Raw genomic sequence first — 27,652 nt, forward strand, 5'->3', positions numbered from 1 at the left:
CAAGTTTTGACGCTAGTGCAGCAAGCACTCAACCTTCTCCTCAGCCCTCAGATGGCTTTTTTTTTTTTTTTTTTTTTTTTTAAGATGGAAGTACCCACTAGGGTATGGAACATGAAACGAGGCTGTAGTGGAAAATAGCATAGTGGCTCCTCAGAGACGGAACACAGAATTTCCATGTGACCCAGCAATCCCTTCCAGGTGTACACGAGCCCCAAGAATGGAACAAAAGCAAGCTCTATCTCTAGACTCGCTACAACACTATGTCAACCAAAAGACGGAAACAAAGCAACAATACGCAATTTATAAATACAATGGATTCTTTGCCTTTAAAAATGGAGGAAATGGCATGTTACAACATGAACCATGAAACGCTCTAAGTGAAAAAAGCCAGATTTAAGGCCAACCACGGTACCCTTTCACTTGTGAGGAACTGGGAACTGGGAACGCAGATAGGGTTCCAGGCGCTGAGAGGAGCAAGCAGTTTCAGGGTAGAGTGACCTGCTCAGAGGGGGGATGGCGTTAACAGCACAAAAGCAGAGAGTGCTCCCAGACTACATTTTACAATGGTGTATCGGTAAACTGGATACTATGTATATTTTTCGGTAAATTTGATACTATGTATATTTAACACACAGTGTTTGCTTTGTTGAGACAGGGCCTGGATTTGTAGCCCAGGCTGACATGATTATCCCCCTTCCTCAACTTCTCAAGAGATGGGGTTATAGGCGTGTGCCCCCGTCCTGGCTCGCCTGTTTTATTTTATTTATTTATTTTTAATCAAGAGGCAAAGTCTATCGCTGTAGTTCAGCGGTAGAGTACTTGCCTGGCGTGTGTCCAGGCCCTGGGTTCCATACCTAGTAACCCCACTCACGAACATACACAGATCAGTAAGAAACTGTCCATAAACTGCACCTCACACACCTTTAATCCACATATAAGCTGAGGCAAGAGCAAGACCACCCCACAGGCTGGTGACTAGCCTGAGACGGGGCGTCAGAAGAGCAGCATGGCTGCTCACAAGGCCATGATTAAAGTCACTAATTGAAGAGTGTAGAAATGGGCAGAGCCAGTGTAAGCCCAGCTCTGCTGTCCAGGTCTTTCCTCAAAGCCTCTAAGAAAGATTAAAGCATTTCACCTGGAGGGCAGACACAAGGTGTACTTAGATTCTTCATCTGGGAGGCAGGAAGAGAGGAAGGTATTTAGTCTTCTCTCCAGGTTGTCTTTCCCAGAAATCCCTTCTTCACAGGTCCCTCTAGGGTGGCTGTTTGGAGCTAGACCGACGCCTGGTTTCCAGAACAGCTCTGCTATGGACTTGCTGTACACTGTGGGTCAGGCGAAGTAGGGTTACTGCCCGGTGCCCCCCCCCCTACAGAGGACCCAGGGCAGTGAAGAAGCAGTTGCCCTGTGCCGAGGAGTCACTGTGGAGGACAGGACCATGCCAGTCTTCAGGGAAGGATCCACTTGAGGTCATGGACATTGGCTTCAGCCGGGTATCTTTCCTACTCAACAAGTGACAGACTGGCCCCAAAGACCCACTAACCCTAAGGGCCATCTGATACTTCGGTTTCTGATTTTTAAAAAAGATTTGTTTGTTTGTTCTGTGTATATGAATGTTACCCTTGCATGTACATCTGCACGATGGAAGAGGCCACTGGATCCCATTACAGATGCCTGTGAGCCACCATGTGGGTGCTGGGGGTTGAACTCAGGCCCTCTGGAAGAGCAGCCAGTGCTCTTAACCTCTGAGCCATCTCTCCAGCCCCACTTTCTGATTTTTTTTTTTAAAATCTAGTATTTTACTGACAAAAAGCATCCTCATTCTCTCTTGACTAAGCACAGTTTGCTGTGTCCACAGACTGGCCTGCACTCTGTAGCTTAAGGGTGCAGGCCCCTCAGATGGCAGCGCACCCACCCCAAGGGCCCTAGGGACTCCCTGGAAAGCCACCAGCATCTTCGTTTATCTCTGATGAAAGAGAAGGCCGACAAGCCTGGGGCGTCTCTGGTCCAAGGGCTCACTGAGACTCCTCCTGCGGCTTCCCTTCCCCCACAGTCTGCAGACCTGACCCAGGGGAGGCCAGGGGGTCAATGATGGGGGACCTGGAAGCGCCTAGCTCTGCTCTTAGGAAGAATTTAACCCTCTTCCTCCCGGCTAAAGACTATCCTTCCCCACAGATCTGCCTACAGGGATGAGGGAATTAACTGCAGAAGACCTAGAAGGTGAGAGTTCGGTGTACTAGAGAGAGCCTGCCTTCCTCCACCAGGTGCAAGACTGGCTGAGCTACCTGAGGCCTTAAAGCCTCAGCTTTCCTCTTCGCACAACAGAAGTCGAAACACCCTTCCCGGCCTGAGATCACTGGAGGGCCTCCTCCGCACACTTGTTTTCTGACCACGCACTTGATACGCTGAGCGATTCACACAGCCACATACACTCTTTAGTTCCCAGCAGGGTCTGGTACACATCACCCAGACATTTGCACAGGGCATCAGCTATCACTTCTCCCAGTGACTGAATTAGAGGGGAGGGCTCAGGCCTTTGATGCAAAATGGGGCGGGGGAGGCTCGGGGAGAGATAGTATGCTAAGGTCCTAACTTCCACCATGAGGGTGTAGCCCAGAACAGGCCGCATAGGGAAAGGACTCAACAGACTTAACAGCACAGCCATCTACTGGGTGATCTCAAACTAAACAGCGTCGCTGTTCAATATATGTATTTTTTAAATTTATTTTTGATTTTGATTTTCAAGGCACGGTTTCTCTATGTAGCCCTGGCAGTCCTGGAACTAACTTTGTAGACCAGGCTGGTCTTGTACTCAAAGATCTCTGCCTGCCTCTGTATTCTGGGTGCTGGGATACAACAAATACCCCATGGCATTTTAAGTAAGTTTATGATTTTGTGTCTGTCCCAATTCATAGCCATCTTCAGTGGCATGCATCCCCAGGCTTGGACATCCCTGGAATCTTTGAACGGGCTGATCTTCGAGCCAGACACATTTCACAGACAAGGGAATTGAAGCCAAGACATCGGGAGCAGGATGCAACCTCCCCAAGTCAGCTTGAGTCCAAGTCCCAAACCACAGAGCAAACCTCTGTGATGGGCCACTTCTTATGGACTCTCCAGGCCCCAGTGAACCCTTGGCATCTGTGGAATCTGCATGTAGCCATGGTCCTAGGAGGAAGCAGACCTATCTACACATCCACGAAGCCTTTATACTTCCTGCCTGTCTCTCAGAGTCCAGCATCAGAGTCCAAAGGTCAGCTAAAGGCTGTAGACTAATAAATTATTGAAATGCATAGTCCAGCTTCCAGAATTTGTGTGTGGGAATCCCAGGCCTCGGCTGGTTCTACCTGGCATGAACTACCACCTTAAGTTTAGAGGAGACAGGAAAAGCAATGTTGTCGGGAGTCGAGCTGTCATTTTCTTGTCACACCTATGCTTTCAGAGCCACGCCCCTCGCCCAGCTGTGCCGGGACCTGAATAGCAGTTCTCACTTTGGTTTCTTTGGGTGAAATGGTCACTGATTAACACAGCGGGCAGTAAGAGCAGCAAACACCTGGACCAGATCCCTCCAGGCCAGGCCAGGCTCCATCCTAGGGACTTCTCACATGAGCCTTTTTGAGCCTTTTTGTGCCCCCCCCCCACACACACTGGTACCTGGTGCATGGTGTAACTCGGCCAAGGTGTGCCAAAGTCTGTGCCCACCGTGCCTGGAGAGGAACTATTCTTCCAGAGAGCGTAATCGGGATGCCGGGGTGGCATCCTGTCAGGGCTGAGGAGGACAGTTCTATCCCTGCCCAGGACAAGCCTCAGTGCCAGCCGCCTCCGCACTGGCCCCAGATGAGGAACAAGAACACACATATCACTTCACTGAGTCCTTTCATCTTTTATGGTCCCCTTCCCCACTGTGGGAGAACTCCGCTCTAAGGAGGCAGCCTCCAGGCTGGCAGCCATGCGGCTTCCAAAGTCGGCCTGCCTTTCTGAATCACTCAAAAAAGTGCTAACGGGCCCTTTTCTTCCGTCTCTGTTGCAAGCAAGATTTCTCTGGTTCTTCGGCATTTCCTATCTTTTCTCTACAGCTGCCCTCCCTGTCGTGTGGTTGCTTGTCTGCCATGTGGCTAGCTGACCTCTGTGATGGCCTAACTCAAATAGCATGGCACAGCCCCCTCCCAAACACACACACACACACACACACACACACACACACACCCTTCTCTTCCCTCTCCCAAGAAGCTACTGAGAGTCACAGCTTGCCTGCCCAGGGTTTGGGCTTGGTTTTTGGGTTTTTTTTTTTTTTTTTTTTCCCTTTAAAATCTAATAAATTTGTCTTTGAATTTTTGGGGGGGAGGGCCTTACTCTGATGTTTGCCAAAATCACAGTTCAGAAGAAGCAGAGGCAGGACACCAACTCAGGTCACTCAGTCGCTCTCTCCAGAGACGCTGGGATGGCCAAGGCGCCCCAACTTCTGCGGATGAGCCTAGTTGCCCTGTCTCCCATCTCACCCAACCCCTTTACAATGAGGTCTCGATAGACATCAAACCAGGCAGGGCATGGTAACACACACCTGTTGTGATCCTCTTCAACCACAGAGCTCAAAACGAGTCAGGGCTACATGAGACCCTGTCCCACAAGTCCTGGCCACCAACCACCGCCTTCTAAAAATGACATGCAGAGATCGGCCTGGAATGCCATCTGCCCCTTCATCAGAAAGCCTGGACACGCAGGCATCTTAAGCAAAGGGGTGACCCCCAGAAATATCACGGGTGGCATGGGTCAGGCAGATGGTTAGGGCACCATGGCTCCCACCCACGCCGCTAGCCTGAGCCCTATACTCTAGAGCCACTAGCCTTGGCAAGTAACTTGCAAGGCTCTCAGTCGCCAGCCATTCAGCACAATGGGAAGGAAACAACAATGGCTTCAAATGGAAAGGGAAAGAACAGGGGCTGCTGGGAAGTTTCGTGGGACAATAAGAGACGCTTCAGCCTGAATGAACCAGCCACCCATTCTGAAACTTCTCTGAAATACCCTCTGTTTCCCCATTGTCAACAAAGTCCCAGCATTGTGGCTGAGTCCAAGGTTTGGCTGAACTGGTGGGCTCCCTCTAATTGGAGTCTACGTCAATGCCCGCCGCTCCTTCTGTTCTGACCCAGCAGGGCTCCCTCCTGAGTCTCTGGGTTGGTTCTCACAGTACTTGGCCCAATGACGTCCCACATATGCTGATGTGGGGATTCTATGGAGCCTGGGTGCCATGAGCTCTGGGATGGATGACTGTCATCAGCTCAGAGAACAGAGGGTGAGTAACTGGCCTCAGAGTGAAGAGGCCACCAGCTGTCCCTCGGAGCAATAACGGGCCAAACCATGTCCAGGATCCTACTGTCTAACATACAGTGCGTTCACCAGAAAATGAACCTGGCCCTCAATGACCATCAAGTGGCACCATGCTTAGGATGCAGATGAGGTGCAAGAAGCCACCTCTGTCCCCAAACCAGAGCCATGAGCAGAGAGGTCTTGGAATCAGGCTCTACCACCGTGACTCTGGTATCATGGCTTGCGGGGATGACCTTGAGGAAAGTGTGCTAACCGCCTGTGGTCAATGCCGAACATCTGGGAGGATGGTGGAGAAATGAGGGGGAAAAAATAAAGATTGCTTACCTGAGAGATGGAGAGGGGTGGGAAGCTTGCCTCCAGGAGTGGGGATCAGTGATGTGCCCAGAGAAGCATGGAGAGCAGCTGGGAGGAAGGGGTACCCCGGATTACAGCCCTGCTTTCTCCGCCCTGGACCGCCACCACATGACAGTGTACACGCACACACAGTCCAGGCACCCACAGAGCTCTATCTGCAGCCTGATCTTGCAGCCACTGACTGAAATTCCGCCAGCTCAGCACACTGCAAAAAGGGGGTGTTCTGCTCGTGCACCATCCTTTCCACGGGTGGCCATCTTGCCTGCTCCCCCTCTTCTGGGGTTCTCTTACATGATTGCCCTCCTTTTCCTTATAGGGGTCTTTCCAGAGAGCTCAGGGAACATTACAGGCCTGGTCAGCATCACAGTCCAAACTCCGTTTGACAAACAGAGAGCTCAAGTCCAAGGTCTCTCCGGCACGGTGCAGGACGGAGCTGCCCACCCTGCTTCCCCCACACACACACAGGCCAGGCTCAAGCTGGCGCCTCCATAGCCCAAGACATCACCGTCAATCACAACTGTTGATCCCTTCCTCCTTCCTGTCTAGCCTTGCCATTTCCAAGTGTCTTCCCCCAACACTGGAGAACAGAATGTGCTTGGCTGGAGACCCGGATGCAATAAATTGCTATTAACAGACTCGGTCTGAAAAACAAAACTGTGGGCCTCTTCCTTTCTGCTCCTCTCAAGCTCAACGCTAGTCCCTGTGAGGTCAAGGAGAGAAAGGCTCCCTTAGGCCAGTCTCTTCCAGAGGAACCGGTTCCCGCTGGCTCACTTCTGGCACCCTCCAGGCTAGCAGCTACCCCTCACCATGAAGCCTTCCTTCATAGGCACAAGCCAGACCACAGGGACCCTATTTGCCTGCTCCTTGCCATTCTACTTTATGTCCCAGTTACTGGATACCCGCGGAGTACAGCCTAAAGGTGCCTGACCCCATTAGGGTGGAGAGAACAGGGGTGAAAGTCAGAAAACCCAGAAGCACCCACCTGGAGAAAAACCTAAGTATTTGCACGCAGGCTGTAAATGCTGTGCTCACACTGCATTAAATATGGACAAGACCCTGGGAAGACACCAGGGTCCCTTCTGCTCCTTCCTCTTCTCTTGCTTGTTTGTGCACTGTTCGGAATTCCTAAAGCCATCGTCACCACCTGGCCATGTGAGCCCAGAGCAGTGTCCCAGCCCTATTTCCCAGCATTCACCCTCAAAGCAACTGGGTCTCTGTTCACCTCATGGACACCTCAGAAACATAACTCAAGGGAGGAAGATAAAAGGACTATCTTCACAAGGGACACAGCCGCAGTGACAAGGAAAGGAACAGCGGCCCCTGCCTAGCAAACGCCCTTCCAGATGCCTAGGACAGGCTGTCTGTGGCTGTTAGGAGACCCGAAGGGTCCTGTCACCCAGGCTGCCCCATGGGTGGGCAGCTTTAGGTACCAGGCCTTGCCTGGGCCTGCCTGGGACTGCTCTGTGCCTTTCCCACAGAGCCTAGAAAGTTCTATATACACCCAGGCTGTCTTGCAGCCAGCCTTTCAAAATAAAACTCCAAGGGACTAGGTGGTAGATCTGAGACACGCATGCCATCAGCAGCAGGAGCTAGACCAGGGTGCCCATAGTCCCACACCCCACCCCCAACACAAGCCTCTGCAAAGGAGACAGATGCCAGAGGGCTCCTCCCCAGCAAGAAAGGCAAAGAAGCCTCTCTGGGAAGCCCCAGGCACGGCCTATGTTTAAGGCCTCCCCATCTAGTCCTTGCAGAAGTGGCAGAGCCCTGGACGAAGGCAGAGTCCTGGACCCCCAGCCTCACCCACGCACTCAGGCCATCGACAGCCTGGCCCACCAGCTTTAGAAAGCCTAAGAAAAGACACAGACCATCGTTTCCTTGTTAGAGACATGACGAGTCTGCACTGCAATCTACCTTAGGGAGCACCGTGCCCACCGGGCGCCATACACCTGGCTGTGCTCCCTCTGTCCTCACACAGACCCTGGATGGGAAAGTCCACGACCCTGGGTTACAGACAAGGGAGATGCAAAGGTAAAACAATCGAAAAACCCAAAACAGCCCAAAACCAACACTCAGAACCCAAAAGTCTAAAAATACCCTGCCCCCTCGCCCAGCACCAGTGTCTTCACGAAGTCATCCTACCGCTCTCTCTGTAAACTGAACCCTAACCCGGAGCAAGCAGTTGCGTTACCATGATACTGAGCTGGGGGACAAAGGATACCTACAGAGGGGACAAAAACTGGAGCCTGACCTGGAGAAGCCAGGCCCTAACTCCTCACATTCCTTCAGGATGGCCCAGTCCACCCTCGGCTGTCAGCGTCCAGCACTGCACTCTAGGTAAGCCATAACTCACGCCACCGTTTCCTGGCTCTCAGGCAGGCCTTGTCAGAGGGCCTTGCCTACATTCCTGAGCAGCAATGGCCGACACCACTCAAACCCCTTTTATGTCACCGCCCCCCCCCTCTCTCTCTCACACACACACACACACACACACACACACACACACACACACACGCCCTTCCCTAGAATCCCTAGAAGAGTCAATTATCCACAAGAGGCAACCTATGGACCGACCTTGGGCAGCCCAGCTCCCTAGTACTTTACTCGATCGTAATTATCTGTTTCCTGTTTCATCCCCACACTCCTGCAGATACTCTCCCAGGTCCAGAAACAACAGCAGGCTTCTCCTAACGCAGGCCAGGCTGGTCCACACCTCTGGTCCACAGGCGAACCATCGGAGCACGAGGCGGGCACTACTGCTATTGCCTCCGTTTTACAGATGAGGAAATAAGACTCAGTCTGGGTACAGAGGCTGCCTGACTGCTGGCAGTGTCTCCCCGGGCCCTAGAATGCTCAGAGCCACTGGTAAAGGTCAGCTAAGGTCTCCTGTGTATGATAAAGGAGGAAGGGAGGGGGTGTGTCACACTTACGCTCCCCCAGCCCTCCTCACCCCATGGATTTCTGGGATCCCCACTCCTGACATTACATTCATCCTCTACCAAGTCCACACACACACACACACACACACACACACACACACACACACACCTCTCACCTCTCGGGCTCACTGCCCAGCAGGGGAAACTCAGGCCCATAGGGGCCTCTGGGCTATGGGATTACGCAGACACAGGTCCCCTTTCCTCCTGGGGTGTACCTGCAGGATCTGTCTCAAGCAAGCACAAACATAGGCTCAGAGACAACACCTCAGCTGACCTGGTCACTGGACTCTGGGGCAGGCCCGGGAAAGGGAGGGGGCTGCCCCTTGAGTCGGTGAGGATGGGACAAGAGGCCCTTTGTGTCAGCAGCTCCCGAGACACCTGCTCCCCACTCCGGCCTCCCGTGGCCACCCTCCCCCAGCCTTGTTTACCCTGAGGTGCTGGCTGGCGCTGGTGGCTTGACCCCTGCATGGGGCTCCACAGCCCCTGCCAGCCCCTGCCTGGTCCTGGCAGCCCAGAGGCTCAGGTCAAGCACAATCTCCTGGGTTGACACTGTTGTTGCATTTGGGGAGGGCAACAAAAGGTGGGCAAGCCGCACAAGCGTTTCTTGCCAGTTTGGCTGGCATTGATACCCCTGTGCTACCTGGGAGAGACAAGGCTGGGCATCCAGTCTCTTGGTGTGACACTGTGCCCAAGCTCTGCCAGAAAGGAAGGTAGCTCCCTCTAGTCCTTCTGTATGTCACATGCAGGAAAGCCAGCCCCACCCCAGCCTCGGCCCCTGCTGGCTTCCAGGTTAATGCCATATGCTGTGACCTGTGAAGATGCCACCACGCAGTGTGCCTAGACTGATCATATCTGACCAGACAGTCACCCGGAGGCCACAGCATGGTGGACCTCTCCCCATGAAGGACACGGATGGCTGCGTTCTGCTGGGTGAAGACAGGAAGGCTCTGATGCCAAGACGTGTGCTGAAGTCATCCGGCAAGCCCTTTCTCAAGCCCCATTCATCTTTCATTGTGTTCGGGTCCATCTAAGCCCTCCGAGGCGAATCCGCCCTCACTTGGGCATCAGGAGTCCTACTCCGGTGTCCACTGAGCCAGAAGTCCACAGACCCTTTCCAAACAGCCAGACGCACCACACTGGGACACAAGCTCTCCCCTCAACTCTGATCCCCCACAATCCCACGCGTACAAGCCATCAAAATCACTCTCCAATTTTGGGCGTCACGCTGCGGAACACTGATCTGAGACCACGCAAACCTTGTAGAATAGCAAAGATGGATGGCAGGCGTGGCTCAGCAGGTAAAGACTAGTCCTGCCAAGCTTGACGGCCTGAGTTCAATCCCTGGAACCGGCATGGCGGGAAAGCACTGACTCCCGAAAGTTGTCCTCTGGCCCCCACGTATGCGGTACACATGCGTTCACACACACACACACACACACACACACACACACACACACACACACACGAGAGAGAGAGAGAGAGAGAGAGAGAGAGAGAGAGAGGAACATACAATATGAAAGTCATAATGATATTCGGACTCTCTCCCCAGGATGTCTTGGTGTTTTCGCTACCCTACCCGGCCTCTCTGTAAACTGAATGCTAACCCCTCTCCTGCCTCTCAAAAAAAGGGGGGAGGGGCAGAGGAGTAGTTCCTTGACCCAGGGAAGGCAGGAGCTGCAGCTCCCCCCCCCCTGCTTTCAAGGCTTCCTAGTCCTGTCCCACCCAACACCCCTCCAGCTCCCAGAGCCCCACTGTACCTGCACAGGCTTCCTGCCAGCCTTTTTCTCTCCCTTCCTTCCTTCCCTACCCTACCCCTCCCCTCAGGACACAGGCTGAGCACCCAGGCCTCCCCGGGTTGGTTGAATAACTTCAGACTCTAATAGCAGCGCTGGAAAGGGAGGGATGGTTGGGGGGGGGGATCACAGAAAGCCTGCAGGGAGGGCCAGACTCATCTGGTCTCGCCTCACTGCACAAAGGCCAAAGCTGGAGAACTGGGGAGTTCCTGACCACTTCAGCCAGGGCTGTTGAGTGTTCCAGGGGACTCTGGGCTGCCACAAGATGGCCTGGCCCAACCTCACAGGTCCTTTGTCCTGTGAAGGTCACTCCCACTGGACGGACCCTTTCAGCGACCATGGAAGCATCCATTCCTTTCTCTGACTCACTGGCAAATCTAGCTGTATCTTAAACCGTTTTCTCATTCTGCTAAAGTAATGGACTGCTGATACTACTTTAAGAGACTAGAAATGCCTGAATGTGTGTCAGTGCTAGCCTGCTTGCCTGGCATGGTCAATCAAGGAACGGGGGGGGGGGGGGTCCTTCCCCAGCACAGAGAAATCATTAACTAAGGAGCCACAGTTTAAAAAAAAAAAAAAAAGCCAGCAAAGGCCGTGGGCCTCGGGAGGGCCACCCAGAGCCTGGGGCTGCCGGCTCACCCCGCGGTGCCCCTGGCCTACAGGGCAAAGGGAGCCCCCACACCAGCCGCTCAGTCCAATTGTCACACCTGGACCCCAAGGCACCTGCCTCAGCCCCGAGTCCGCGCAGGCGCCGACCCCTCGTCCTGCCGAGGGGCGGGGCGGCCCACAGGAACCGGTTCTCCGCCCGGCCGGTTCCGCAGGCAGGAGGCGGGGTGCTTGGAGGACAGGCCGGCCGCCTCGGGGCGGGTCCCCAGGGAGCCAAGCCTGGCGGGGATTCCGGACCCAAACACCAGGGGCCGGGCGCCAGCGGAGCGCCCTGGGCTGCCCCTTCCCCTTTCTTCTCAAGGCAGAACACTGACACCTTCCTTACCTAGGACCCCTGTGCTCTGCGGGGACCACGAAGCGGGAGATAATAATGCTCCTCCCCCAGCCCTGCTCCATCCCCAAGGACACCGTTCCTATCCAGGGAACGGAATTCCAGATTTGACAGCTTCCAAGAGACCAGAGGGCCTAGCTAAAGAATGTTACTTAGGAAAAAGGCAGCAGCTGGGGACATTGTCCCCATTTCTTCTTTGTCCTGTACTCCATAAGCCCCTGCCTCTTCAGTATCTGGGGCTCCTCTCCTAGCTGGTCTGGTCCCAGGAGCACCGGTGGGCACCAGGGTACCAGGCCACACACTGCACAGCTGTGGCCAGCTCTTGGACCCAAGCGGCGCAAGCAGCTACTACTTGTCTGTTCTCCACCCAGATACTTCTCTGGGACTTGGTGGGTCCCTCTTGAGGGCATCAAAGCATGATAGTCCTAGGGGCCTCCAGGCAAACCCGAAGATGCCAAGTCATAAAAGAGGAGAGGTCTTAAAGCCGGAAAAGCCCCCGCCAATCTCGGGTCACGAGGCCCAGAGTTCTCCTGGAAAAGCAGAAGCAGGGGTCTAGTGTCTCCTTGGTATAGACCAGGAGGGTGCAAGTGGCTTTTAAGACAGCATGGTGACACATACCGCTTTGGGAACAGCGGCAAAGAGTGGAGGTGGCCTTGCCCAAATGGCAAGCGATGGATCTACTCAAGTCTTCTCAAACACTAAGGGAGGGACACTCCAGAAGAGGGTCACCAGACAAGGACCAGCATTCAGAGCATGCCTCGGGGAGATCGTGAGTGAGTGCCAGTTCCCGTCTGGTGACAGGCATTTTGACAGCCACCCTGGTTGACATTTTCATGTTCCAGGAAGGGGACTAGCAAGAGGGTGAGAAAGGCAGCAAGTTCAGACAGGAGCAGGCCCTCTTAAGCAAACAGGAAACTAACTTCCATTCAAGGGGGCAGCCCTCCCTGCCCAGAGGCCTTTTCAAACACTGAACTTCACTCATCAGTGCATTGAGGGTAGGGATGCAGGTGAGGACGGGCTGTGGAACCCTCTTACCATGGCATCAGCTTCTTGAAAACTTACCCACGCTAGCCCAAGAAAGGTCACCCAAACATCCCGGAAGAAACCTTAGCGCATATAAGCCAGCATCAGCCCCTAAAGACCAAGAAGCTGGGTCCCCAGGAGGGGTGGGTACAGCTCAGGCCAACAGTTGGTTCCCAGACAGCCTCACAAGCCCAGGGCACAGCTCTAACAGGCAGGCTTTCTCTGGGCCAGTGTGTCACCTCACTGCCCAGATACAGGACTGGACACGACACATGGCCCACATCTGCCCTGTCTTGAGGTCCTTCTCACAGTTCCCAATTCTGCTAATTTCCCAGCAAAAACGCCTAGGTTGGGCCTCTTCCCATCTGGAAGAGCTGAGTGAGCTTGGGGGCATCTCTTTACCCTTCCTGGCATTCCTGGATCACACACCTATGAAGGAGTTAGTACTAGGCAGGTGAGCCGTCCAGATAGCGCCTTACTGCCCTACCCTAATTCAAGTCACTCTCCCCTCCCCTCGGATTCTCCTGAACCCCACCTGCCCTGCCCTGCCTTACAAGTAAGTCTGCACCAGGACATACCGATTTTTTTTAAAACTGGGGCAGTCTCTCTCTGACCTCCACACGAAAGCTGAGACCCATCAACCATCCCTACAACCATCACACACAGTGTAATTTTTAAAAGTAAACAAAAACCATATGTATATACATTAATTATATTTACCAAGTTGTATTATACAGCGTGTTTGTACATATATCAGTTTTGTTTTGTTTTTTCACTTTTTTCCAAGTTCTAAGCTGTTCTGCTAAATGTATTTTTGGGGTTGGGGCATTGTTGATATGTGTGCACACATACTGAATTTACAAAGGACAAAATAAACTACATACAGCAAAAACACCTTCAGCCATCATTTCCTGACCTGGGCCATGAGGATCTTTAAAAATCATTTAAGTCCGTCATTTCACTCTACTCTCCAATGGCTTCCTGTGGTGCTGACAATAAAATGCACCTACCATCACCACCACCACACTTCACCAGGTGCCACCAGCCAGGCTCTGAGCCTCCTAATCCTCCCACCACAAAGTTGAATACTTGGTTCTGACGGGGGTGTAGGAGGGCATCTTCGGGTGCCTCAGACTGGAATGCCCCTCTTCCCAGCTGTGCGCAGCTGGCTCCTGTCTTCAGGCCTACCCTGAGTTCTCCCAGGAAAGACTTCTCTGGCCTCCCAATGATCCCACCGCCCTATCTCCCCACCTGGGGATTTTCTTCTCATGATCTGGCACAGCTGCCCCCCTACATGTAAAGCAGTCCACCTATGTGCCCACCTACCACTGCCTAGCACAGACCTGGCAGGTAACGGGCACATTGCTTCCACAAGTTTCTGTTAAGGAACAAAGCAGATGTCTTCTGCACTGGTTCGCATCTGCAAACTGCCTCGTTGTGGGACTTACCCAACACCAAGTTTTCCCACGCTGGCCACCCTCCCCGGCACGCCTGGTGAGGGTCAGAGGAGGAAGCGGAGCCCCGGTCTCCCTCAATGTGCCATGCAGCAATAAAGACAAGAACCGGTACCTACCTTACATTCCTAGAAATCCCTCCAACTGCCACTGGAAAGTTAGAGGTGCCACCATCGCCCCTCATTTATCTAAGTCTCAGATGCAGTATACCCTGGCAGCCAGGCTGCCTAGAAGAAGTTCTCAAGTGAGCCCCAGCAACAGGAAACAGATACTACCTAGGGAATAGAACCCTCCAGGGCAGGCAGCCTGCCTGTCCCACCTGACTGCCCCTGAGCCCAAGACACCTGGGTTCCTCTCAGTGGAAATCCATCCAGTCCCAGAGACACAAATGCACATCCAATCCTGAGTCTGTGGCACAGACCAGGGTGTCCAGGGATACCCTCTTGAAGACATTTCCTTCCTGGGGCTGTTTCCAGGGAGAATGCTCCATGGTGCCAAGATTAATTTTTAAGAATGAGGAAAGGAGGGAATGAAATGCCTTGCACTGGGAAGAGAAAGGAAAGACGAAAGAAATAAATGCACAAGAAGGTTGAAGCTGACGAATAGCGAGAAGCTTGATCTGAGGGATCACAACCAATTCGAGGTAGGAAGAAGTGTGGGGTCTCTTCCTCCCCAGAAGTGAAAATTGCCAAAATTAATTAAATGGACACAACCCCAGAGTTCTGGCCTCAGTACAAGGTCACTTAAATTGTAATGGCCCACGTTGGAGATGGTAATAACTTCCTTAGTATGAACTAGGCTCTGGGACCCACAATACTGTTATTACAATAATGACAGCAGCTAGCTAGGTGTATTGGCCAACTTTAGTCCCAGCACTCCAGAGGCCGAGGCAGGTAGATCTGAGTTCGAGGCCAGCCTGTTCTACAAAAGGAGTACCAGGGCAGCCAAGGTTGCAAAGACCCTGGATGGAAAAGCAAAGTAATAACAATAATTAAAATACATAGTTATAATAATAATAATAATAATAATAATAATAATAGACAACAGCTAACGTCCCAAATGCACACACTGAATATGGTACCCAGAATCTCCTGCATGTGAGGCTAGTGCTCTACCACTAAGATACACCCTGACCCCATCAGCTAACAATTGTCTAGCAGTTGCTATGTGCCAGGCACAGCGTTCTGAGACTACACTAAAACTTTTCATCTCAAGACCACCCCCACCAGGTGGATATTGTCAGAATTTATCCTCATTTTATAGATAAGTAACCTGACCAAGAGGGTTGTGTTAAACCAACCACAGTGATGGCCAGACCCCACCAGCTGCTGCACTGGTTTACAACCCCAGCTTCCTGGTTCTACCCTCTGCATTACCTGGCTCTCCGTGGTACTTAGGTTAAAGCCTTCCAAACAGTATCCTCCAATCAATCAACACATGCCAGTTTCAAAGATAGGTGCACAGATCCGCCCCCCCCCCCCTTTTTAAATTGGAGAAAGTAGAGAAGCTGTTTGGAAGTAGCCAAACTCAAGCTGCCCCTCTTGGTGAGGAACAAGACTCAAGCGTGCTTCCTAAGGCGCGAAGGCGTTGGAAACAGGGTCTCTTCTCTGGAAACCCGGCTCAGAGCGGCAGCAGCATCTGACTGCAGTAGGTCAGACCCCTCCGCCAGCGCCAGCGCCAGCGCGGGGGCGCCGGGCCCGGAAATTCCCACAGAGCTAAAGCAAACTTCCCAGGAAAACTCCTCGGCTTCCTCCAAGCCCTTGTCACGGAGATCGCTGCCAAGAGCGCCAGCTGCTGGGGACCCTCCCAGGCGGGAGCCGCCGCTCAAGCGCCCGGGGTCCTCCCGGAAAGGTCCAGGGCTGAAGTTCAAAATTCCCGTCCAGCCCGGGCCAGATTCCCGGCCCCGCCAGGGACTCTGGGGCAACTCCCACTCCCGCGTCCCTCTCCCCCAAAGCTCCAAGCAATGGGGGCACCTCCTGCCGGGACATCTAAGCTGGCTGCGGGGAGATGTGAGCGGGGATGCGGGGAATCTGAGCAGCCGCAGCCGGCGCGTGCACACACACGCGTGCACACACACACACTCGCGTGAGTGTGTGTTTACGTACGGAACGTGGGGTGGGAAAACAATGGCGAACCGCGGGGACTAAGCGACCACCCCCTTCCTCATCCCATCAGCCCTGTGCTCAATTCATTTCTACCGTGAAGAGGGGGCTGAAGGACGCTCCTCCGACACCCCGCCGTGGGAGGCGGCGGTGGCAAGGGGCAGGCCGGCGTGCAGAGGGGACACGAGCAGCAGCGGCAGAAGAACGGGAGGCGGCGCCCGGCTGCTCCGCGGGGAAGGAACGGGAGCCGTGGGAAGGCTGCGCGCTGGACCTCCATGCACCCAGGGGCCGGAGCTCCGCGTCGCGGGCACCCGAGCCCCACGCGGGGCGCACAGCGGACGTCTGAGCTGGGACTGGGAATGCTAAAACAGGGCGGGCTGGTCAGAAAGACGCGGAGCCGGCGGGTCGCGGAGGACGGGAGGGTTGAGGACTCCCTAAGGCCAGCTCGCGCGGCGCGCGCACGCCAGCCACCCCCCCCCTCCCCGGTCTGCAGCCACTGCTCTCCAAAAAGACGCGGGTCAGCGCCGGCGCCAACGGCCGGCGATGTGCGGGATCGGCTCCGCCCGGCAAAACTTTGCCCAAGACGGAAAGTAGCGCGGAGGAGAGCCAGCGTGTCCCCAGGAACACGGGGGCGCGCGTGTCAAACTTCCCGAAGGCTGGGGAGAGGGGCGCGCGCTGCGAGGGACGCACTTACGGATCGCTCAGCCGCTGGCCCGGGGTCGCAGCTCCGCGCTCGCGCTCCCGCTCCGTACGTCCCGGCGGCCAGCAGCCTGGCCCTCCGGCTCACATGCCCGGGCAAGGCGGCGGGCAGCGGGTCGGGGCGGCGCGGCCGGGCGGAGGCACGCCCCCCACCACCACCACCGCCGTGGGCTGGAGGCGCTCGGGACCCGCCGGGCTCCGCTGGCCACCGTCGCCGGCTCCGAGCTGAGGCCGGGCCGGGCCGGGCGGCGCCCTCCGCCGAGCCAGGCCGCTCGGCACTCTGCCCTCTGCCCCCGGCTGGCCGCCGCCGCGCTGCCTTCCGCGATCCGGCTCCGCGAGTCCCCGCTGCTGCGCGGGCCAGGCCGGCGGGTAGTGCGCGCTGTCCCCCCGCGCAGTTCCGAGCCCGCTCGGTCCAGAGCCAGGGCCTCCGAAGCTGAGCGCGCCGCCCTGGCCTTCGACCCGCGCCGGTCGCTCCGGAGCTCGGGTTCCAGTAGCCGCGCTCGCACACTTGAGTTCCCAGCCCGGAGCGGAGCAGGGAGCTCGCCACTGGCTTCTGCGAGAGCCACTCGACAGCCGCGGAGGAGAAAGAGGGAGGGAGGGCGCGGGCGGGCGGGCGGGCGGGCGGGGGAGGAGGGAGGGTGGGGAGATGGAGGAGGAGGGAGGGACGGAGTTTCCTCCTCCTCCCAGCAGCTGGTCCAGCCAGGCCTCCACAGCTGGGGACCGGTGCGGAGAAGGGGACTGTGGAGTTCTCCAAAGCCAAGGCCAGTGGAGATGTAGAGACCACTGGAAAAAGAAAATCGAGAAAGACGTGAATTCGGCCCACTCCCTCGAGCCAGGTTGCTACAGAGATTTGCCAGAGAGAATCCTCATCCTTGTCAGCAAGCCCTAAGAAGTTATTGGTCCTGCTCACAGCCTCCGCTAAAACAGAGAGCCTGTATTGAGCTTTATGTATTTTTTTTTCTCACTTTGTAAATTAGGCTGGACTCATCGAAACTCTTGCCTCTGCCTCCAAAGTACTGGAATTGAAGGCGTGCTCTACCTAGCCCAGTTTTAGATTGATTAAAAAAAAAAAAAAAAAAAAAAAAAAAAAACTGGACTTGAGAGCTGAGAGCTGCCGGGTGTGGCTCATACCTAGAATACCAACCGTGGGGAAGCTGAGGCAGGAGGGTCTTCACTTGAAATCAGCCTGAGGGGGGGGACAGATCTATTTTTAACCTGATCAGATCTCTGACAGATAGCTTCTGCGCATCTCTGACCACTCCCGTAGTCCTGCCCTTTTCAGAGTCTCTCCATTTCTCCTGCCCTATTTAGGAAGAAGGCGTGAATGAAGATTGGATTCTCCTCATTCAGCCCATTTATTGAATGTCCGCAACAGACCTGACCCAAGCAGGTGCCAGGGACCACCAAGATGAATGGCACGGTGGCAACCTTTCCAGGATTCACGTGGTGTGAAGGAATGGGTCAACTTCAATTCCAGAAGGTGCTAGAGAACTCAGGCAGGGCAAGCCATGGGGACTGGAATCAGAGTCTCCTTAAAGAGGCCACTGTCTGAAGTGGGGCTTGGGGACTTGCAGGAGTAGGGCAGGTTGAAGGAATGCCAGTTGTGGAACTGTATAACTAACTGTCCTGAGGGATGGCCAGCCAGGGAGCTCTCAAAGCCTTCTAAGGACAACATTTCACCAATCCCCATTTCCCTGCCTGGGTGACAAGTCCTTTTATTGCCTTTTGCCTCTGGGAACTCAGTCTGGTATCAACTCTTCAGGAATTCTTTCTTGGAGGGAGGGGTCAAATCCGGGCCAGGAACTCCATGCACGGACTCTGAGAATCCCCCAATCCCTTTGCCTGTGTACCCCACTGGATGGTAAACTCTACAGGACAGGGATATACCTCTTGTTTATGGTTAGATCTGGGGTCTAGACAGGACTTGGCAAAGGGGAGGTTCTTAATACATTCTTGCTTGTCAGTTGGTTGAAAAAAGGGAACAGGGTCTAAGCAAGGCTCTAATGAGGTCACTCTAGTGGGAGGTATGGAGATAGGCCAGTGACCAGCATCAAAAAGAAACAACAACAACAACAACAAAAAAAAAAAGATGGGAAAAGTCAACATTAACTATTAAGGGTCTGTTTTTAGGATGATCAAATATCCCGCAACATTTCCCTCTTTTGTCTAAATAAAAAAAGAAAGGTTTCACTCTAACACAATAAAACTATATACAATAAGAACAATTATCATGTATTGTCTAAATAAAAAAAAAGGTTTTGACTCTAACTCCGTAAAACTATATGCAATAAGAACAATTACCAGGTGTTGTCTAAATAAAAAGGAAATGTTTTAACTCTAACACAGTAAAACTATAAACAGAACAATTACCATTGAAGAATTATATTCAAAATGTCCAATTCATTTGTTGAAAAATTTGGAGAAACTACTCTATTATCTATCCTATCTTAGTGAATCCAAAGTTTTATACCTAAACCACTTTCTATCATAACTTCTTTAGCAACCTAAAAATATCTTCTTAGACCTTAAAATATTTTCTTAGATAAACAACTTAAAGCTTTTAGGGTCTCTCAACTTTATAAACTTTACCTCTCTTGTAAGTTTCTTTTCTGAATTTGGTAACAATGAAAATGGTGCCAGGCATTAGTGGTGCGCGCCTTTAATTCCAGCACTCAGGGAGAAGGGGGGCAGAGGCAGGTGGATCTCTATGAGTTTGTGTCCAGCCTGGTCTACAGAGTGAGTTCCAGGAGAGGCTCCAAAGGTACACAGATAAACTCTGTCTCGAAAAATCAAAACAAACAAAAAGAATAGAAAATGGTATAACGATCTAGTCTTCAACCCCCTTTAGAGACCTGAGAAGGATAAAATACTTACTGAGTAAACAGGAAGTGCAGGGCAAACAACTTCCAAAACTATAGAAATGACAGAGACAACTGACTGCCTGGATAGTCACTCAAGTTTTCTCTGCAACATTGGGGTTATCCATCTTCAACCTACAGGCCTACAGTCTGACAGACTTTTCTGTGGAGCAGGAATTTTGAAGGGCTGACCTGCCTTATCTTGGCAAAGTTCAGCAGTCAATGTCCTGTAGCAAGCTTTCTCAAATGTAGCTAGACTACACATATCCCTACAACAACTTTCTTTGTCCTGCCCGTTCAATTTGGACAACATATTGTTCATAGTCAAGGCAAGGGCAGTTTTTTACGCAGTGGCTAAGTTTGCCACAACAAAAACAAATTTGCTTATATAGGTTCTTCAACGCCCATCGTCTTCTCTGAAGTAAGTTGGTGCTGCCAGGAACAGACATGTCTCACTCTCATGAAAATCCTCATGTTATTAAAACACTTGGAATGCCATATTCTGTAGATCTCTGAGGTATTTGAAGATTCTATCTGTCTAATATATATGCTTAACCCTGAAAACATACCTAACATGACTACAAAGCTTGATTGTTGTAGATGACCAACCACTAACCTGCATTTCTTAGCTATCCTCAGCAGTTTGTAATAATAGCTTTCAAGGACTAGAACTTTACATTTTAAAATGAGCTGCATAGGTACCATACTTTAAACAAGATTAGGAATATATGTATAGTATGTTATAACAAAAATAACCTTAAGTATGTATAGATGCACAAAAATCCATACTGAAGTAAAATATTTGAGACTAGCAGTTGCTCTTTAGTCTAAAAGTAGATTCAGTAATCTACCCTTTTATTTTATCATTCCTATGTAGTGAGATAGTCCTTCTGTGGCACTGACCACGCCCATTGGGGGGTGGAGCCATGGGCTCCACAGGAAGTGACCTGTGGAAGGAGTTCAAAGAGCGGGGGAAAAGCTCTCTTGCTGGTGTGACTCGGACAGGAGAGGATTGGGTTGAATTTCCTGGTGTTCATCTGTCTAGGTTGTAAGTTATTTCTCCCTGAATAAACATCTATCCGGCCTATTTGTTTATCCTGATCCTTATTTAACCGCGATATTCCTATATCCTTTTTCATAAAGAGATCCCTGAAGCTAACCTTCTTTGTTAGCTTCCTCCCTGACCTTGACCAATAACACACTAGCAACTAACTCCCCTAAACAATGACAAACATCTATAACCCACTGAATGACCAAATACCACCCACCCCACCTCTTGGGAATGTGAGTGTTGTGTTCTTAAAATTACTTCCTACTACTAGGGGTAATGGCATCTTAGGGGACACTTTAGAAAATTGCAATAATGGTTAAGTCCTGGGAGAGATAGCTGTTTTCTAGTCTTAGTGTGATGGGAAAGTGCAGAATTTATCTTAAATCCTGGCTGGAGTAGTCTGTGAGGAGGGACCACCTTAGCTAGCAGCTTTGAAGTTGTCCTGAGCAGTTTGTAGTCCCAAACTGATCTTTGATGTTTGTCAGCTTAGTGGCATTATCACAGTCTAGGTGGATTTATCTTTGCAGGGTCCCATCATCCTTCAGGAGACCTCAAGAGTCACTGCTAGAAATGGTTATGGTTTGGTGCAGAAAACTTAAACATTTTAAAGTCATGTACAGCAGATCTCCTAAAGATTAGAGGATCACAATCTATTAAGTACATCCAGGGTACACAAACCTCGTTTTTATCTAAGTTGTCTATTTCCCAATAAAGACTCAGGAGTCGGACGTTAGAGAGAAAAACCTCCTGGGTCGGAGAAGCCGAGAAGCAATCAGCTGGCCTTCCCTTTTGGTGGGAGACCCAGCAAGAGACCATCGCTCCACCCATCCCAAACCAAAAGAGCCCTCAAATCTCTGAGTCCCTCCCTATTCCCTCCTGTGCCTCTCTCTATCCATCTTACTGGGTCCTCCATATGCTCTATGGCTAATTGTTGGATCAGGGCTCCACCCCTGATCCAGGGTTAATTATATTAACACAGTCTGGGAGTTAACACGGTCACAGCATGCTCAGATATCTCAGAGCAGGGATGGAGTAGGACCATTTCATCAGCCAGGAAAGTTACCCAAGTCCCACCATCTTTTCCTCCTCCCAAACACTTTCAAAAAGAATAATTACTCAAATGATGGTTTAAGTTGGCAGGTTAGTCTCAAACTGCCTCAGCCTCTCAAGAGCCAGAAGTACAGATGTTCTAATGTGTTTGTACGTTGGGTTGATTTGGTTTGGTTTTTGAGATAGGGTTTCTTATGGCCCAGACTGACCTTAAATTCTCTATGTAGATAAAAATGACCTTGAACCCCTGATCCTCATAAGACAGACAGAGTTATAGAGCACAGTTTAACAACCTAGGACTCCACTTGGTTTGGTCTATACCACACTCCCCTTCTAACAATTCATCCCCACCTGCATGCACCCTTTCCTGACAACATATTTAACAACCTAGGACCCTCACGTGCATTGGGCAGCACTCTGAACAAGGACGTAAGGTTCCCTGCTCCTAAACTCTCCGAATGTTAACCCCAAAGACGCAAGGAGGGAAAAAAAAATCACCAACCCAACTCTTCATGGCCAAATTAATTACAGCAAGCAATTAAAGCGAACTTTTTAAGATGGGGTTCAAGGGGTCAGCATTGGCTGTGAGGAAGACAGGGTTTTTCTAGCTCAGGAGTAGGGCTCCAAATGGGGGACCAGGCAGGCAAAGGGGAAGGGTTACAGAAGCAGAGCATAAGGTGCTCATAACAACAGGCGGTTAGAATGACCTATGAAGCAAAGACAGCGCTGCTGTCTCCTGGACAGGCAGTCTCCCTAGTGTAAGATGATGGCTTTCCACCCGAAGGTGGACATATCAGTGGTAAGGGGGCCGAGCCTGCCTCAACTAGTTTCGGGTGCATTCACAAGGCAAAACGACCATTTGGTGAACTTGTAGGGAGAGTCTTCTGCTCACCATCTTATACCTATGGATAATATTTGCAAGGTAATTCTAAAAAATTAGGTATTCAGGTGATTTTTCTAAAAGATGTGTCATGGGAACAGTCAATCAAAACAAAGACCTGCTCTACTATGCTTTTAGCAAGTAACTCCTCCTTTTCTAGGAACCCCTGAAAGAAGCCCCAGAGTGGGCTCTTACTGTAACCACCCAAGCGACAGTCATGACTTAGCTGCCTGTACTATCTTTTTTTTTTCTTTTGAACAGTTTCCTTAAAGCTTTTCGATCTGTGTTCGGCTTTATTTCATTCCAGTTTTACCATATGTGCTGCCGAAGCAAGCACTGGCCTTTATTTCAGTTATTTGAACAAGATGCCAAGATACTGGACACACCCAATCCAGACCCTACCTACCACCGTTAACACTCCAGCCCTGTCCTCCCAAATTCTGGGATTCCAAGCACGGACCAGCACTCCAATTTCCAACGTGTGTCGCATGCAGCTAGCACCTAAAAATGTTGGTGGACTTGGAGTAGCTGGGGATGGAAGTTCTCTTTAAAGTCGAGGTTGGAGGCCTGATTGCAACAGCGAACATCTGTGCATCTGCGGGAAGCCACGAAAGGGTTAAATCTGGAGAAGCTCTGGGTTGCTTTCCTTAGTCAGGGCCAGTTTCCTGAGAAAGTGCCCAAAACAGAAAGCAAAGAGAGGAACAGAGAAGGGAGGGAGAATTGGGGTTCTTTTCTGGTTTGCCCTTCCCACTTCACATGTCCTGTGGTCCCGTCCTATGTGTGAAGCTGGCAGGGGAGGCATCCATCGGAGGCATCCATCGTGTAGGCTGGGTTAGATTGGGCGGCCCGCCCAGTCTTCTTACTACTAAGGGGAGGCTTCTGGAGAAGGGAGTCACAGGTGCTCTGTAGTCTGTTTAACAAGGTTTGGAACCACCACAGCCACTCCTTCAGCTGGGCCTGTGCTGGTGACTAATAGGTGACCTCTGGAGGCCAAGATTTCTTCTTCTTATTATTATTATTTTATTATTAAAAATTTTGTTTACATTTCAATCCCAGTTCCCACCCCCTCCTCCCGTCCCTGCCCCCCCCCGCACCAGTCCCACCTCCCATCTGCTCCTCAGAGAGGGTAAGGGCTTCCCTAGGATGTCAATTTGTTTGTCCCATCACTCCATTGAGGGAGGACCAAGGTGCCCCCCCCCATGTCTGGGCTAGGCAAGGTATCTCTCCATAGAGAATGGGCTCCACAGAGTCAGATTGTGCATTATAGTTAAATCTTGGTCCCACTGCCAGTGGCTTCATATACTGCCCAAGCCACACCATTGTCACCTGTATTCGGGTCCTCGTTCAGTCCTGTACCGTTCCCCAGTTGACAGTGCGGACTTGGTGACCTCTCACTAGCTCCGGTCAGCTGATTCTGTGATTTCCCCATCATGGTCTTAACTCCTTTGTTCATATTATCGCTCCTCCCTCACTGGATGGTTTGCCCAATGGTTAGTTATAGATCTCTGCATCTGCTTACATCAGAGGGATCTAGCTTCTGTGGGGTTGTGGATTGCAGGTTGGTTATACTTTGCTTTTTGTCTGGTATTCACTCATGAGGGAGTACATACTACATCTGTCTTTCTGGATCTGGGTTACCTAACTTAGGATGATTTTTTTCTAGTTCTGTCCATTTGCTTGCAAGTTTAAAGATGTCATTGTTTCTTACCACTGATCCACAAAGCCAGGATTTCTAACTTGAGCATGCTAAGGATACCATTCCAGTCACATTTCTCCTCAGACCACATAAATGCTCCAAACTGTATCGCCAGGGAGACACATTTGAAACTTGGAAGCTCCCGCTTCCTCGTGTGACTGCTTGTGAATAAACTCCTTTGCAAAACTTGGTGTCTCAGTACATGTATCGTGGGCAAAATGGGCCACATTGGGTTACGCTCAGAACTCGAACCATATAGACCAGCTCTTGAGTGTTACTAATAAGCCACATCAGAAAAACAAACAGCTCTCTCCTTCTCTACTTTCCACGTGAGAGTCAGCTCTCTCTCTGCCTTCCAATTAGGAAACCCAACCCATGCCACCCCTAACACAGATGGGTGAGCCTTACACACACACACACACACACACTTCTAACATGCTTCTAAAATTTCATTCACATCTTAGTCACCATGAGGAACTAGGGTTGATTATTCTTACTCTAGGGCCTGGCCTGTGTGTGTTCTCTCTCTCTCTCTCTCTCTCACACACACACACACACACACACACACACACACACAGACACACACATTATCCCCCTCTCAACTGTGTTTTTGTTTATGTCTCTCTGTGTAGCCCTGGCTGTCCTGGAATTCACTCTGTAGATCAGGCTGGCATCAAAGATCTGCCTGCCTCTCCCGCCTGGGTACTGGGATTAAAGGCGTGTGTGTCTCCATGCCCAGCCACTGTGTACAACATTTTAAAAACTAAATTGGTTGGTTTTATGGGTGTTTTGTCTGCATGTATGTGCACCACACGTATGTCTGGTGCCCACTGTGGGCAGAGAGGGTATCACATTCCCTGGAACCTAGGAATGTTTGTGAGAATGAGTGCTGGGGATTGAACTTGGGTCCTCTGCAAGAGCAGCAAGTGCTTGTAACCATTGTGCCATTCCCCCAGTCCCGTGTGTGTAAATTCCATGCTGGGGTCATAATAAGCAGTGGGTCTTTACTGACCCACTTGAAAGGGCAGGCCACGTGCGTCTCAGAGGACACCACAAATGCCCACGTTCGTACACATAATGCAGGGTTGCTTTTCTCCTTTATTCTCTCCCATCTCTTCCTACCCACCTGAAAGGCAGCTGATGAAGACTGTAGGAGATGCTGCCCTGACTGGGGTGTGGGGTGTGGGGGGGCACATCCACCCCTGCCAAGCGTGGAGTGCCCCACCCCCAGCCCCAACTTTTTAAAACCCTCTTTCCTGTCTGGAGGAAACCTAGATCCCCATCCTGGGAGGGCCTGGCAACAATTAACAAAGGCACCATGGAGTAAAGACAATTAACAATCCAGAAAAGAGGGGAAAAAGAGGCTTTGTTCTGGTCTCCATGACAACGGGGGGGGTGGCAAGGGAGGAGGAGGAGTAGGGGCCATCCAGAGAGGCTGGTCCTTTCGATTTCTTTCAACCCTCCCTTCTCACACCACTTTGGGTTTCTGCCAGGGAGATCCTGGAGGGAACAGGGCTAGGACTAGCCAAGTCTCAAGAGCTCGGAGGAAAGTGATTCCAAGGCTTGAGCCCTAAGAGCCCACCCGGGAATCAGGAAAGCCCTTCCTCTGAAGGGCTCACTTTGTCCTGAGAACTGCGCCCAAACCCACCCTGGATAGACAGCGCCCAGTCAGAGCCATCTCGACAGTCCCGGCTTCCTTCTCAAGACTTGGTTGGAGGATGAGGCAGTAGGGAGGGGCCAGCTACAGAACTTGCAGGGTAGAGTCCCTGGATCAGGAATTATGAGGGGCTTTAAATGGCGACAGCAGAGTGTTAATCAAAGGTCCTCTAAGGTTCCCCGAGGCAACATCAACTCTCTAGGAGGCAGCCTGGGGCCTGAGCTCTGTTGGCCTACTTAGTCTGAGTGAGGGGCAGACACGGGACACTGCTTTGGGGCAGATCTCTTCTCCGTTGATTCGCTCACTATGGCGTCCATCCTAATCTCACACTTAAGGGCATCTTCCGGCTTCCATTTCTAGAGTGCCAGAAGTACAGGTATGAGGGGCCCATCCAAGTCAGCCCCCTGGGTTTATGTCTCCTCAGCCACTGAGGAGCTAGAGCCATTCGATCCTTGGCCGCCCTCTTTCACGGGGGTTCTGTGCTTCTCCAAAGAGAAAGGAATTCTCGCTTCTGCTCATGTGCTAGTGTGCTTTTGTGGTCTGGGTGTTTGTACTCCACCCCAACCCTTCAACTGGCAACTTCACGTGATAGCATGATAGCTCGGCTCGCAGAGGCAGGGGCTTTGGAAGCTAACTGTCCTGTGAGGGCTGAGCCTTCCTGAATGAGATGGTAACCCTATAAAACAGTCTTTGAAGTGTCTCTTCGCCCCCCCCCCCCCACACACACCACTACACCAGAATGCATGGAAATTGCTGTCATTGGGGAAGGAACCCTTACCTGATTTCTACTTTGCTGCTACCTAGATGGTGGACTTCCTTCCCATCTTTCACAATTTCGTATAAAGAATTTTGTTGTTGTTGTTGTTGTTTGGTTGGTTTTTCCAGATAGGGTTTTTCTTCTCTGGTTGTCTGGAACTCACTCCATAGACCAGGCTGGCCTCAAACAATAATAATAAACAAATTTTTTTGTTTATTATAAATTACTTAGTCTGCAGAATCCCAGCAGACTGAAACATATGCTTTGGAACAAGAGGAAAAGATATGTTCTATCCAGGTGGTGGTGGCAGGGCACGCCTTTAATCACAGCACTCGGGAGGCAGAGGCAGGCGTTTCTCTGAGTTCGAGGACAGCCTGGTCTACACAGTAAGTTCCAGGACACAGCCAAGGCTACTTAGAGAAACTCTGTCTTGAAAAAAAAAAAAAAAAAAAAAAAAAAAAAACTGAAAAGAAAAAAAAAAAGATGAAAGTATGTTCTAATAGCCAGTGGTGACCAGACCCACAGACAAAGAGATGAGGTATGATCCCCAAACTGTGGGGATCATATTTCCTCAGAAGACATCTGGGGCCTTGTGAGGTGTTTCTGATCAGAGTACTTTCTTGACAACCCAAGGCCATCAGTCCTAGCCTCATGGTCACAGTAAGAGAACTGTGGCCAGGATTTTCCCTGCTATCTGCAGTTTTAACCTCATAAAGGAAGATGGGGTGTAATACCATAGCCTTGTGCCTATAGGACCTCTTTTCTGCCACGTGGGTTCAAGTGAAATGAAGAATATGCATCAGAAATGAAAAGCAGAGACTGAAAGTCAATTACATCCAAACCTCAAATCACGTCAGGCACACTTTTCATTCCAGACCTCAGGAGGCAGAGGCAGGCAGATCTCTATGAGTTCAAGGCCAGCCTGGACTTCGTAGTAAGTGCCAAGTCAGCCAGGGCTACCCATCTAGCACTAACTCTCAAGTGCTGGATTTAAAGGCATGGCCACCAGAAGTTTACAGAAGT

At 51.5% G+C, this 27,652-nt stretch overlaps 1 protein-coding gene across 3 annotated transcripts in view; it reads right to left on the reverse strand.

Moving 5' to 3' along the window:
• The window catches only part of Sox13 (SRY-box transcription factor 13), a 39,533-nt gene extending 22,711 nt beyond the window's left edge, over positions 1 to 16,822 (reverse strand). For all 3 annotated transcript variants that reach the window (XM_051204004.1, XM_051204003.1, XM_051204005.1), the window contains exon 1: positions 16,676 to 16,822. The gene's annotated coding sequence lies outside the window, so the exon portion shown is untranslated. The remainder of the gene's footprint in view (positions 1 to 16,675) is intronic.
• Positions 16,823 to 27,652: the final 10,830 nt, after the last annotated feature.

The sequence above is a fragment of the Phodopus roborovskii genome, unplaced genomic scaffold (genome assembly GCF_943737965.1).
Source record: "Phodopus roborovskii unplaced genomic scaffold, PHOROB, whole genome shotgun sequence".
Classification (NCBI taxonomy): domain Eukaryota; kingdom Metazoa; phylum Chordata; class Mammalia; order Rodentia; family Cricetidae; genus Phodopus; species Phodopus roborovskii.